We start from the raw sequence: 13248 nt of genomic DNA, 5'->3' as shown, positions 1-13248 counted from the left end.
TATCAGATTAGGATTTATAAATATCAATACGTTTTCAGGTGTCTTTTCACATCTTTTCAATTGATCTTTTATGCAGAAAGTTTTAACTTTTATGAAATCCAAATTATGTTTTTATTGAAATTTTATTTCTTAACTTTTCTCATAAAACCCTGAAGAGTAGATAGAGAGAGGCACCAGTGGCTCATGCTTGCATTCAGGAGACTAAGATCTGAAAATCGTGGTTCCAAGCCAGCCTGAGCAGGGAAGTCTGTAAGACTCTTATATCTAATAAACTGCAACCCTAAAAAATTATCCAAAAGTGGAGCTGTGGCTTAAGTGGCAGAGCACTAATCTTGAGCAAAAGAAGCTCAGGGACAGCACCCAGGCCCTGAGTTCAAGCCCCCAGACTGGCACACACACACAAAGACAGAAATAAAACTTAAAAACTACCAAAGAGTGATTTGAATTTCCCAACAATTTATTGTTAAAGATTATGTTAGATTTACATTTTTAGAATAGCAACATTTATTTCAACAAATAAATGTTCAGGTACCACTGTGTGAGGAAAGTCAATCTGGATAATTCTGTTGATGTAAGTACAGGGAAATAAAATGATTGACCACATTCTTCATTTGAGAATAAGAGGGAAAAAACAAGTACAGTATACTGTATTTAGTGGGAAGTAGTACTAAAAATAAAAGGTAGATAAATCTTTCCAAGTTGCAGCTGTGACAATCACAGGTGGAAACCAAGAAGCAGTACAGACTCAATGCTTGTTTTGCCCACAGCTGGAGGGACCACCTGCTGTACCCTGCCAACAGCCATTTTTTTCTATGCAAACAAACATTTTCACAGTAAGATGAATAGCCCTATTATTGCCTGTGGGTGGAGGATAAAGATAAATAAGATATTTGGTGTGTAATCCATGGAGTACTATACAATATCTAGAATCCATAACCTAGATCTACACTCATTAGCCCACAGAGCTATTAAAATAGGGTAAAGTGATAATAACACACAAAACACATATAGATAAATTGAAAATAAACATTACATTTACAGAGACAGAAATTCAAAAATATTAAACCTAGTTGATGGTTTTGCTTTTCAAAGAGAGAAAAATAAGAATAAGTAATAGGGATGAAGCCAAATAAATGCTTGGTTAAATGAGACAAGCTTTGCAGGGGCCAAAGTCAGCTATAAATCTAGGATTAGAATTAAGTGCATTTGCCATATCAAAACAGTCCCATTAAAAGCACCAGATGTAATGAAGGATAGTAGTGACCTAAAATCTCTATTATTGTTCAATTCTCTATTTCTCCTTTCATTCTTGTGGTTTTTGTTTTAAGTGTGTACAAGACTAGTGTTGTGTGTATGTGTATCATTTTGTAATTGTCACATCTTCCTTAAAGTTAACCCTTTTATTAATATGAAATACTCTTTTTTCCAGTAATATGTGATATTCTTGTATAATTTTGTCTGACATGTATGTGTCAGGCAAATTAAATTTTGTCTGACATTTTGATCCCTTCAGATCAGCAATGGTTACTATGTGCATGGTTGATTGTTTCTCCATTCCTTATTTTTGGCCTAGTGAGATCTTTGAGTCTCCAGCAGGTCTCTTGTGACAGGCTATAGTTGGATCTGACATTTTCTGTTTTGAGTCTGACAATGTTTGGATGGATGCATAGCCCTCTCACATTTTATTTAAGTATTGATAGAGTTAGATTTATGTGGGCCATTTTTCATATATGACTATAGCTCTAGGTAAGATGACTTTGATTTCCACTCTCATTAGCTAAAGGTTAGGAGTTTTTCACTAATAAGTGCTTCTCAATTTGTCTTAAATTATTGAAAAATTCCTAGGGCCCTTCAATGCTTGTTTGGGATAATTTTCTACAGTTCCATTACTGCCTCCTAGGGACAGATCATTATGACCTTCCCACTCTACCATGCTACAAATCCCCCTCCTCAAAAAAAAGTTCTAGGAATAATTGAGGAATAAAACAAAAACAGTCTGAACCAGGACAAATGGAGACAATAACTACACTTGATTTGAATTAAAAGATAAAGTCAAGAAAATACAAAGAATAACTACATTTGGAAAGTAATGGAAAGGGAGGCATCAGATTGAATTTCAGGTCAATAGAACATAATGATTAAAGTACAATATTTAAATCCTAATTCTGACACTTTAGGCTGGGGAAAGGGCATCTCTAAGCCTCAGGTTACTTGTTATTAAAAAAAGGATAACAGTCAGAAGGATTTAATGCATATAAATTGTTTGCATGGGACCTAACATGGTATCAATTCTTTAAAATGGTTTCTATGACTCTAATCCTTATTAAGTTGTCCTCCATCAGTGTTGACTAAGTCATTAGCAATGTTATTAAAATTTGGTTACAACCACCTTGGGCATGCTGTATGTACAAGAAACTAAGGAACTTCTCTATCTTACTAAATTCTAATAAGTATAACCTAAGTAAAATTCTTAATACAATTATGATGCCTACCATTTTTATATTAAAAGCTCTAAATATACTCTATTATAATTGTCATCAGTAATAAGGAAAGTGATATTTGTAAGTTAAGCTGTCAATTGTCTTTAAAATAGCTGTCAAATTGTCCTCCCCATATAATCTAGTCCAAAGGGATTTAAAAAATAATGTTTATTTCCTCTCCAATTTTCTTCATTCCTTCAGCAAACACTGATTATTTTCCCCAGTGTCCTGAATAGAGATTGAAATCAGTGTGGATTTGAGGTTCATTATTTGATTAGTGCACCTGAATCATTAATGATATGAGCTCAACTCTTAAAATAGTTTGAATAAAGAGCTGCTGTCACAGATCACGCAAAGGGAGACCAACAATGCAAACCTTCATTTCTATGCATTAATATTAACTACAACTCCTGACTTAAACCTTATTTCATGAGAAAAAGCAGATAAATTCTAAAATATGCCATGATAGTTGTTTGTATTTATTTTACTCATTTATAATTTATACGTCCCATCTTTTCCAAATATATTTGAGACCGCTTCTACAGAAAATAGTATTTCTACTATTTCACAGAAAATAGTAGAAGATAAAGGCCAAAACCACATCAGGAAAGCAATAGCAAAAGGGGGAGAGATAATTCTACCTAGAATCTGGGATCAGAGACTGGTTGAACTTCCCTGTAGCTTTTGACTTTCCTGGCAGCTTAAAGAAAAAGTGAAACAAAGAACAACATTCTTCCCAAGAGCTGTACAGATGAAGAAACTTTCTTTGCACTAAATTCTTGGAGGGATTTTGTGACTTTATGTAAAGCACAGTAAACAAAGTATTCCTTAGCAATTTGTAACATGGAAATACATTCTTCACATAACTACTTCCCCACAATTGCTCTGTATTACCCTCAAAGAATGCTCTAATATGACATATCCCAGTGTGAGTGTGTGTGTGAGTGTATGTGTGTGAGTGTGTGTGTGTGTGCGTGTGTGTGTGTGTGTGTGTGTGTGTGTGTGTGTGTGTGTGTTCCAGTCCTGGGGCATAAACTGATGGCCTAGGAGCTGTCCCTAAGCATTTTTTGTTCAAGTCTGGTGCTATCACTTGTGACACATCTCTACGTCTGGATTTTGGGTGCCAATAACATTCTAATGATTCACCCTCTATTCTACAACCCTATTTTCCCCCCAGTTCCTTCACATCAATTTCTGCCTGTCTAAACACATCTCATTTCATTTTGTATTTCCTCTCCAAAAATTTTACACCATTGCCCAAACTTTATAAACCCTCAGTGACTTTTCAATTCTGCCTCCTGACTAGTTTTTTAAATCATTGTCTTTGTAATCACTATCAATGCTTTATTTCAAGCCCTTGATTTCATGTTTTTATTTATGTGTAAATACTTCTTGCTCACTTGTAACTTTTTTTTGAAGAGCTAAGCTTCTTGCTTTATATACCAAGACCAGATACTGACAGATGTTGTCATGCTGACAGTTAATTAAATTCATATTTAATGAATGTACTAAGAGATAGTCATGTGAGAAAGTAGGGAAAAATAGCAAGTCCACATTCCATTTCCTGCAATGTAAGAGGCTCCATTGAAAGGGGCATTGTTATTTTATGAGTCATTAAGCAAGAGAAAAGTTACACTGTTCATTGTAAGATGCCACTGATGTGAGGTAGCCTAGTGACAGAGATAAAAAGATGTGAGCAAAAATTAATGGGTTTAACAATTCATGAAAGCTGACACATATTATCTAAGTTAATTTATACCACGTTATAGTAACATCAAAATACATGAATGAATTTGAAAAGCTCAGAAGAGCTGAGGGATAAAACCAACCCTTGAGAAACTTTTTCCTCTTGCCACTCGTTATAATCATGGTTAGCTCAATTAGGGTCACAGCAATGACTCAACCTCTCTTAGGTGTCATGAAAGATTTACACACAGCAGGGCTGTCAATTCTTTCACTTTCTAAGATTCTATTCTGACCAGCACCACACCTGAAGAGAACACAAAGCATGTGCTTCAGTTTCTGCTTCTTCTTGGACAATGTGACATATTTAATAAAAACTTAATTGCTAATTGTTTCAGCTTTTTTATGTACTTGTAGATACTCAGTTGTCCTCATATTATCTGGGAAAAAACTCATTTTCTTGTGTGTGTGCTGTTTGATTTGTTTGTTTGCTAAGACTGGATTTGAACTCAGTGCCTCTTAGCTTCTTAGGTGGTATTCTACCACTTGCGCCACTCCTCCTACCCTGCTTTATACTGGTTATTTTTACTTTCGAGTCTCCTGAACATTTCTGCTAAGGCTGGCTTCTCAGGACCTCAATCTCTTGAGTAGCTCTGATCTCAGATGTGAGCCACTAGAGCCTGGTTTTACCCGTGTCTTTTAAACATCCTTTAAAATGCATTTTACCTCAGGGCCCAGTGGCTCACACCTGTAATCCTAGCTATTCTAGGATTCTCAGGAGGCTAAGATCTGAGGAGCATGGTTTGAAGCCAGCTCTGGTAGGAAAGTCCATGAGACTCTGATTGCTAATTAACCATGAAAAGCAGAAAACGGAGCTTGCGGCTCAAGTGGTAGAGTGCTAGCCTTCAGCACCAAAGCTCCTGGACTCTGACCATGAGTTCAAACCCCAAGAAGTGAAATGTATATAGTTCAAATAATCTACATATTGTAATTGTGCCTCTTTTCTTATCAGAGGTGTATATACGTTTATTACCAAAAGACAATAAATTCTAATTTGCAAAAAATAGGAGGTTCTAGTCAATACAAAAGCAACTAGTGATTTTTTTCTTCATCTGTGATACTTGGAGTCTGTTTTAAATTGCTGCCAAAAATTGAATGAAAAATTGAATATGATCAACAGGACAAGTCCATGCCTCTAGGTCTTTAAGAAAATTGCCTGAGATAATTGCTTGTCAACCACTTTCTTTTTTTTAATTTTAATTTTTATTTTTTTATTGTGAAAATACTGTACAGAGGGGTTAACATTACATGGGCAAGATAGTGAGTACATTTCTTATCAAGCATTGTAGCCTCCTCCTTTGTTTACCCTTCCCATCCCTTCCCATCCTCCTTCCTCCCCCACCTAATCCTCCCCCCCCCAAGTTGTAAAGTTCATTTTTGACATGACAACTTGTACTCCTCATTGTTGCAACAGGTCCACCTGTATCCTTATTTAAATGACTTGTTTTTCCCCTTCCCCTCCACAAATTATACCGACATCAAATACAGTGAAAGCAGGGGTTATACTGTGGGGGAGGGACATACAAAGCAACAAAGAAACAATCTTATAATTGTGTTAGAAACAAATGCATGAAAGAAAAAAAACATTTAAAATACATATCTTAGGATTCATTTTCCTAACATCACCTTATCTGACCTTTTCTGCTTGACTCAGACATATACTAGATATTGCAAATAAGGGAAATCATGGGACCTATGTTTCTTTGGGCTTGGCTTACTTCACTTAATATAATTTTTTCCAAGTCTTTCCATTTCCTAACAAATGGGGCAATGTCATTCTTTCTGATGGAGGCATAGAACTCCATTGTGTATATATACCACATTTTCTTGATTCATTCATCTACTGAGGGGCATCTGGGTTGCTTCAATATCTTAGCTATGGTAAATAATGCTGCAATAAACATAGTTGTGCTGGTAGCTTTAGTGTGGTCTTGTTTGTGAACATTTGGGTAAATGCCCAAAAGTGGGACTGCTTGGTCATAGGAGAGCTCTAGGTGGAGTCTTTTGAGGAACCTTCATACTGCTTCCCAAAGTGGTTGAACAAGTTTACACTCCCACCAACAATGAAGTAGGGTTCCCTTCTGACCACATCTCCTCCAGCATCTGTTGTTATTAGAGTTCTTGATTATAGCCATTCTAAGTGGGGTGAGGTGGAATCTCAATGTTGTTTTGATTTTCATTTCTTTTATGGCTAGAGAAGTTGAGCATTTCTTCATGTGTCAATTGGCCATTCTTGTTTCTTCTTCAGAGAAGTCTCTCTTTAAGTCTTTAGCCCACTTATTTATCAGGAAATTGTTTCTTTGAGGATTTGTTGTTGGGGAATTTATTTTTTTGAGTTCTAAGTATATTTTAGATATGAGACCCTTGTCCTGGGCTCTTCTCAGTTGATATGGCGCCCCGGCAGCAGCCCCCATCACTGCTGCCACCACCAAGGACACCGGCAAGTGCTCAAATCTGTCTCCTTAATGAAGCTGCCTGGGTTTTTCCTCTCTGGCCAAACTCTCTGTACTATGATGGTACAATGGGTGTGATTGTCTAGCCTAGGAATTTTCACGGGAACACCAAAACTGCTTCCTATGAGAGAGCTTGTTTAGCCCCCAACTTCTTTGTCCTCCACCATCTTCCTCCAACTCCTTGAAAAACTGATTTGTGTTTCAAATAATAAGAGAAGTGGCCTTAGCAATTGAAAGGTGGTGGAGATGTCGGAACATCTAGATTCCCTTCACCTTCCAACCCTCCATTTATGATGTGTGGCCACATATGGCTACCGAAGGTCTCATCCTGGCAGCTGTGTGGCAAGTAGAAAAGCAAATGTGACAGGTTTATCAAGATAAGAAAACTCTTCCCAGAAATTCAACTGTACCCTCAATTGCATCTCATTAGCTAGAATTATGTCATGTACTCATCTCTTGCCATAAGACACAGAGGGATTAATTGTTGTATTTCCAGCTATGTGGATTGCTGTCCATTATGCTTTTTCTTTTTTCTTTCTTTTTTGGATGGAGAGGCAGCCCTGGGGTTCAGAGCTTGGATGGTATCCACAAGCATTTTTGCTCAAGATTACCATTTTACCATTTGAACCACAGTTCCACTCCTTCGAACCACAGAGTAGCAGATTACAGGCATGAGCCACCTGCACCAGCTGTGCCTTTTTAAATAATAAACTCAGAAACATGTCACTAGCTTGGCTGATGTTAAGTTTCTCTGATGGAAATTATTTGTGCGCAACAACTTTGAGGTTTGGTGAGGCAGAACTTGAGCAGCCAAACTCCAAACAGTTATTGAAACTACAATTCCATTTTTACAATAATTCTTATGGTATAATGCTTAAAGATCCATTATTGATTTAATAATGAAAGGTGACTATATTTGATTTCCCCTAAGTTTAATGGGCTTTGTTTTGATCAGATTACATGATAAGATGTTTTCTAAAAATGGTTTTATTTCTTTCATCATTCTCCTAAGTTAGGCCTAGATTTTTATTATATTTTTAACTAGTTTCTACCCTTACGATTTTAACTCATTGCAAATTTATCCAACAAGTAAGCCAATTGAGTTTAGAAACACAAATGTAACTATGCCAAACTCAGGCAACTAACTTTCTTATTTCCACCTACAGAAAAAAAGCCTAATATTTTCATTACATGAAGATACATACTTTCTTCCCTCTACTCCAACTTGGGTTCTCACTAACCTTCTAATAGCTGACATTTACTTAATAATTTAATTGTAGTTCTCCTTCATAAGATTTTGTTCCTGGGATTACATCAAGTGCTCAGTTCAATGTCTCACAGTCGTTCCAACATATTTCTCTACTTCTTCTCACTGGACATTTCTGTGGCTAGATTTCCCTCTTGAAGATACTTCCCTTCATCCTGCCAATTCCATTTATCAATTGAAACAAAAACAATTAAAAAGAAGAGTTGTTTCACTTCATACATCCCTTCCTCAACGACATCTTTCCTGGCATTTTTCCATAAGGTTATGCAGCTAAATATATCGTAGCATCCAATTCCTTACCACCAAATTATGTGTGTGCTTCTGCATTGGGTAGACTATGACTGAATTTCTCTAAGCAACTGTGTTTTCAGTGTTATTCAGTGTTAGCAGAGTGACTGGAACAATCTAGGTACCTCATACGTGCTTGATAAAATATTGGTTTTATTTATTTATTTATTTACATTCTCTTTAATTACAAAAAAAACTGTTTCTTTTCAGTATTGTCAAAACAATGTCCTCTGTTAATCATTTAAATTAACACAAAATTAACTTCACCAATGAGGCAATTTTATCTCTTATAACACACTGAAGAAATTGGAAAGCAAGAAAAACCAATCATTTAAGACTACTTAAAAATACTTCTTATCATTTGAGAGAAAATGACATATGAGATAGTTTGAAAACAGATTTAAAAGATAAAAATTAGAAAACTAACAACTCTAGGGAATAAGATAGATTATTTTTTCCTATTTTAATCTTGCCCCCACAATATGGTCAGGTCAGTGTTCTCAGTTCTTATTTTAATCCTGAGTGGAAATATTAGCTTTATTTCTCCTAAGACACATATCTGATTTCTCTCATACTCCTATATAACTTTTATTATACCTTTCAATTTTTATTTAATGTATTTTAAAACACTTATCAGCCCCAGGTGATAAGTGCCAGAATGCCTAGAAGCAGATGGGGTTGAGACTTAAAGAATAGGTCGCCCCCCCCCCACCTGCCAGACCTTCACCATAAACTCAAAAAACTCTTTGAACCCTGGAGCTCTCCCTGTGACCCTGCCTCCTAAGCATTACCGTATTTAAGTCCCTCCATCCCTACCTCCACTACAAATGCCTCCTGTCTCCTGATTCTCCTCACGTCACCATGGCATCTCTCTGCAACTCTCCATTAAAGTTGATATAGTCTGTTGAGGTCATTTTTTGCTCTTTTTTCTAATACCTTTATGACTCAGTTTCCTGAAACTTTTCTCATGTCTCCATAGTCTCCTTTCCTTCTTTTTAAAATTTTTTATTTGTTTATTTTTTGTACATTTTTATTGTAAAAGTCCTGTACAGAGAGGTTACAGTTACATGAGCAAGGTAATAAGTACATTTCCTATTGAGTATTGTTGCTCCTCCTTTGTTTTTCCCCTACCATCCCTTCCCTCCCACCTCCACAACTACCACCCCCCCACCAAAATTGTAAAGTTCATTTTCAACATAGTGTTTTGAACATCTCATTGTTGAAATACGTCAACCTGTATCCTTATTTAAGGATTAGAGAAGTATATATACAAGATGCAGGGCACTGACATCAAATATAGTAAAAAACAGGGGTTATACCATGGGGGAAAAACATACAAAGAGACAAAAAAAATCACATGGTACATAATAAACATGTTAGAAACAATAGCAAGAAAGGAAACAGATATTTGTGTCCCTATCTTGGAGATCATTTTGCTTAACATCATCTTATATGGTCATATGTACATAGCTTTTGGCCTTTTCTGCTTGTCCTACACATGTAATAGTTATTGCAAATGAGGGAAACCATGGGATCTATGTTTCTTTGGGCCTGGCTTACTTCACTTAATATAATTTTTTTCCAAATCTTTCCATTTCCTAACAAATGGGGTTATGTCACTCTTTCTGATTGAGGCATAGAATTCCTCTCTCTCTCTCTCTCTCTCTCTCTCTCTCTCTCTCTCTCTCTCTCTCTCTCTATATATATATATATATATATATATATATATATATATATACCACATTTTCTTGATGCATTCATCTATGGGGGGCATCGGGGTTGATTTCATATTTTAGCTATGGTAAATAATGCTGCCACAAACATAGTTGTGCTGGTAGCTTTTGTATGGCCTTGTTTGTGATCATTTGTGTAAATGCCCAAAAGTGGGATTGTTTGGTCATAGGGGAGCTCTATGTGGAGGCTTTTGAGGAACCTCCATACTACTTTCCAAAGTGGTTGAACAAGTTTACACTCCCACCAACAATGCAGTAGGGTTCCCTTTTTGCCACATCCCCTCCAGCATCTGCTGTTATTAGAGTTCTTGATTATAGCCATTCTAACTGGGGTGAGGTGGAATCTCAATGTTGTTGGAATCTCAATGTTCTTTTATGGCTAGAGAGATTGAGCATTTCTTCATGTGTCTATTGGCCATTCTTATTTCCTCTTCAGAGAAGTTTCTCTAAGTCTTTAGCCTACTTACATATCAGGCAGTTGTTTCTTTGAGGATTTATTGTTGGAAGATTTAATTTTTTTAGTTCTAAGTATATTTTAGATATGAGACCTTTTTCCATTGTATGGCTAGTGAAGATCTTCTCCCAATCTGTGGGTTTTCTATTGAACTTGCTAGCTATGTCTTTTGCCATGCAGAAGCCCTGCAGCTTCATGCAATCCCATTCTATCTTCTCATCTTAACAATCATCAAAGGCCCCAACTCAGACCATTGTCTCCCTGAGCAGAAGCCAGCACTTTCTTTCATGCTTTCTCAAGGAACCAGCAGACCCAAGTTAGAATTCCTTTAGCAACAGTCCTCCAATTCTCAAACTCTTCCTTTAAAACTCATTCCTCCATGTCCCCTGCAACTGTGCACACTGGCATTTCTACAAGGAATCCTTTATTTTATTCTAGTTCTGCTTCCCTGAGCTCTCACTAATATACCCAATTAGCACTTTAATTACCATATCTTACACTTCATTTTTTAATTGGGAAAAATTTGCTAAGCTGATATTTAGAAGATATTAATTATAATGTAAAAAGCTGTTACTGCATAAATTGTCATAGAATTTATATACACAGTTCTAATCTTTATCTTTAAAATAGAAGTTTATGTTCTGGTCATCAATAGTTCATGCTGCTTGGGAAGCTGAGATCTGAGGATTAACAGTGTCAAGGAAATCCAGTCAGACAATTTCAAAGAGAGACTCTTATCTCCAATTAATCAGCAAAAAGCCAGAAGTGGAGGTGTGGCTCAAGTGTCAGAGCACCAGGCTTGAGTAAAAAGTACAAATGAGAACTAGAGACCCTGAGTTTGAGTCTCAGTACTGGCACACACACACACACACACACACACACACACACACACACACACACACACACACACACACACACACACACAATCCCAATCCCTTAACCATGTAATATACATTTGTTTCCAACATTATTGCTAAGTAAAGCTCATAAACATTAAACTTCGATTACATAAAATTACCAGTGTATTAAAAACTGTAAAAATTTCTACTATAAAAAAACTTGGTATAGTCTAACTTTAATTGTATACACAGAAAAAGTTTTCTTATCTCTTCATCTTCAAATGTGGAAATTAATATATAACTGTTAATATTGGACAAATTGGTGGGCAAAATTAATCAGTTTAGACAAAACAGCATTTCTTAATATGCTTGTAACTCTAAAGATGAAACTAGTGCTGTTCTTTGCAATGACTACTACTAAGCATGATCATTTGAAGGTTCCCAACCAAGAGAAATGCCTCCCATCATTTCACAGTCTATACCCATATAGATATATCATGTGGTTGTTTTTTTTGTGTGTGGTTGTTGTTGGACTTGTTAGTGGGCAGAATAAGTGAAATAATGAAGCACATCTCTCTCATGCAATTGGTATGGCATGGATTATTGTGACTGAAAATGAGTCTAGTTCTCCTGTTCTTGTCTAGTATGCATTGCCAACCCACACTCTTCAAGGATGCTTCTTAAAAGTATCTGTGTGAGTACATCCTTCAATATTTCTCCCACACTGACTGTAAATATAATCTAGGTATAAATCATCTAAAGTAAATACTGTGAGCACTTTAATCCTTTATAATAAATCAGGGAAGTGGGGTGTCTGGGCTGGATGATGAAGTTCCAGTGTAGGTGACAGCAGCAGTTTGCTGAGAACAGAAGGCATTAAAAAAATGGGGGGCATTTGGCTTAAGACTCAGAGTTCCACTCCAGAGTGGAATCTTTTTGCATATACTTCTGTCTTCTCTAATGATCAAGTGAGGCTCCTGTTTTCCTTCAGCAAGTCAAAGCAAATAGGAACAAGTTTCTTTCTGAATACCTGGTGTCCCAAGGGGCTGAGTTAGATAGTGAACAGGATACGAAACAGAATCATAAAGTCCTTCAGCCTTGGAATAACTTCTATTTAATAGGGTAGGTGATGCATATATATATATATATATATATGTATATGTATATCATTCTAATGCAAGGTTGAACCTTCCAATCTCTCATCTCCGGTGACATAGAGATGAAATTAGGCAGTAGGAGAAATTGTATGCAGAAGGAGAGACCAGAAAAACACTAGGAGAGGTAGTATGTGAGTCTACCCTTAGGCAAAAAGGGAGCACTGAAACACAGTTCAACCAAACAAGGAAGGTTAAAACCTGGAAGAAAGGATACAAGATAAAAAAATCTTAGAGAAATTTCAATTTTTAACAAGCAAAAAAAAACAAACACACAAAATTTTATTAAGAATGCACCATGAGTTATTTAGGATGTACCTATAGTAAAAATGATTTGTTCTTTATTTATAATTCACTTTTAAGTGATGCACCTATGTTTCCACTTGTCAAATGAGGTGACTCCAACAGAACTGAAAATCCAACAGAATGAACTGGAGACAGAGGTATAGATCTATTGTGTTACAGCATGAAATATGTACCCAAACCACAGATTGGGATCCAGTGCCTTGATCTTCACAGAAGCTTATTTAGGTCCTTAAAATGAGCCCCAACACAACATGATTGATGTCTTTATGAAGAAGAGGAATTCAGACATAGAGATAGATACGCCTAGAGGGATGATGACATGAAGTAGTGAAATATTGCTGAAATGGAAATTAAACTACCACAAGTGAAAGCCTGAGACTACCAAAATCTGGAAGGTAAGGCAGATGAGGCAGCTGAAGAGCCTTCTCCTATGGGTTTTGCAGGAAGAATGACCCTGACTGACATGATTTTGATTTCCAGGCTGCAGAAGTGTGAGACAATACATTTCTGTTGTCCTTTAGCATAGCAACC

Source organism: Dipodomys merriami, unplaced genomic scaffold (assembly GCF_024711535.1).
Source record: "Dipodomys merriami isolate MVZ:Mamm:240054 unplaced genomic scaffold, mDipMer1.0.p SCAF_438, whole genome shotgun sequence".
NCBI classification, from domain to species: domain Eukaryota; kingdom Metazoa; phylum Chordata; class Mammalia; order Rodentia; family Heteromyidae; genus Dipodomys; species Dipodomys merriami.
This window is presented reverse-complemented; position numbering follows the sequence as displayed.